The following is a 1978-nucleotide window of genomic DNA, read 5'->3' as shown; positions in this document are numbered from 1 at the left end:
CTTCTTGTTTTCGTTTTGTGTGGTCACTTACCAGTGCCCCCTCTCGCGTTTGTGCACCCGCGTTTACTCACAACCGGCCGCTTTTCTGCGGTACAGCCAGTCGTCACCCTTCCTCCTCCCCCCCCCCCCCCTCCTCCTAAAAAAAAACAACAAAAAAATCAGAAAAGACAATTCTGAGATTCTTCCTCTCCTCAACATTCTTTTCTTTTTTTACTTTTTTTTGCTTCTTTAGCTTTTCGTTGTGCGCTATACCTCCGACTGGCGGATTCCTGTTGGTCTAAAGAAATATAAAGACAGGCACTTCTCGCTTCTCGGAACGCCGCGGCGGCTGCGCGGACTTCTGTCGCTTGTCGACCATGCAGGCATCTCATCGTTTCGCAGGAGGGAAACGCTAGTCAGTGTTCAAACTCTGTTCTTCCTCCCTGTAGACGCGTTGCCACCCTGCTCACCACCCGCTAGTCTTCCTCTCTTGACGAATATTGTGCAGTCGAAGAAAAACGGAACAACTCCCGTAGCATGGGTTAAGTGTTTGCGCTTCCTTCTCCCAGTGGGCGTGGTTCTCTCGTCGCGACTAGAAGCTGGTGTCTTAGCCCCACGTTCTCATCGACACCAATCGTTCCTGGAACGTCTGCTTGGAAGTCGCCCCCAAACAGCGTCGGTGAGCCGCCCGAAATCGGCAAAAAAAAAAAAAGGCAGCATCTAAACGACTTGCTGTGTTCTTCTCCTTTTACCGTGGCCGTCTTTTTCAAGCGAAGACACGCAGCCATGCCGTGGTCGGCGACTTGCTGTAATTTATGACGGAAGTTTCCGCCCTTTCCAGCTGACGTCTGCCCTTCTTCTTCGAGGTCTATCGCATTGTTGCGTTCGGCGTCGAGGGTGCATGACATGGTTGCGGTTATGGCAGGTGTGGTTATGGCTGATATCGTGAAAAAATCTAAATATACCGACGATGATGTGTGCGCGTGCAGTTGTCGAATTGACGAAGACATCGAAGGCCATTTCCGTTACAATAGCCACGCAAAAGAAACGAAAAGCACTGTAAACTTGGAATGCATTCACTGCGACAAGAAACTGTGTGGATAAGGAAACCAGCTTCTGAGCTTCTCTCGGCATGTCAAGGTAATGTGCGAATTATCCCTAATCCAACGTATTATTTCTTTAACTTACATCAATGATAAAAGGAATGTTTTGGGGCTGAAAATTCACCGTTAGTTATTATAAGTAGAAGGAAGGGTAATCTTTCCAATAATTTGTCACGGCGTTTGTTCTATACAGCACAACCCACTCGTCAGGATTATCGAAAGTAGCGCAATGTCAAAAGTCAAGCACGCTTTACCTTTTCGTAACTAAGCGTCTCTGCATATGGCAACATTTTGCTCTGTCCGGCTCTTGTGATAAGTCTCACGTCAAAAGTCAGTTTGATAAAAGAATGTTATGGTACTACAACTTCCATATATACGCAAGTGGTCGATCTACTTTTTTTTTGTAACAGTGACGTTACACTGAAGAAACATTAGATTGTTTGTGATTTTGTCATCCGATTCGATTTCAAATCGCAGGAAAATGTCTTCACCAAGAAATTATGACTTGCTTGTCATGAGGAAACACTATTTGACGGTCACAGATATGTGCGACGTTTCACTGCAGACCTTTGGGAGTTCGCATCCAGCAGCACCAAGGACACATAAGCATTACAGCGGGAATTAGGTCAAAAGTCACCATATAAAAACAAATAAAAATAAAATTTGAAGAGTTGAAACTGACCAATTATACTGCCGTTATTAGGTCAGCCTGCTATAAATCAGTAGCCCCGCTGGCAAATGTTCATTAAATTTTTTTTTACTTTACGAGTAAGCCTCATCATATTCAATGTTTAAAATTTATGTCGTCATTCTGGCGTGTCACCGCACAGGACTTGTGCCATGACGTTTTATAGTTAGTGTTCTCAAGTGAAAAACCTTTTTTCTTTTTTTGAGGA

This window comes from Amblyomma maculatum, chromosome 1, assembly GCF_055883805.1.
Source record: "Amblyomma maculatum isolate TAMU_Amacu chromosome 1, ASM5588380v1, whole genome shotgun sequence".
NCBI classification, from domain to species: Eukaryota; Metazoa; Arthropoda; class Arachnida; order Ixodida; family Ixodidae; genus Amblyomma; species Amblyomma maculatum.
Note: the sequence above shows the minus strand (reverse complement) of the source record.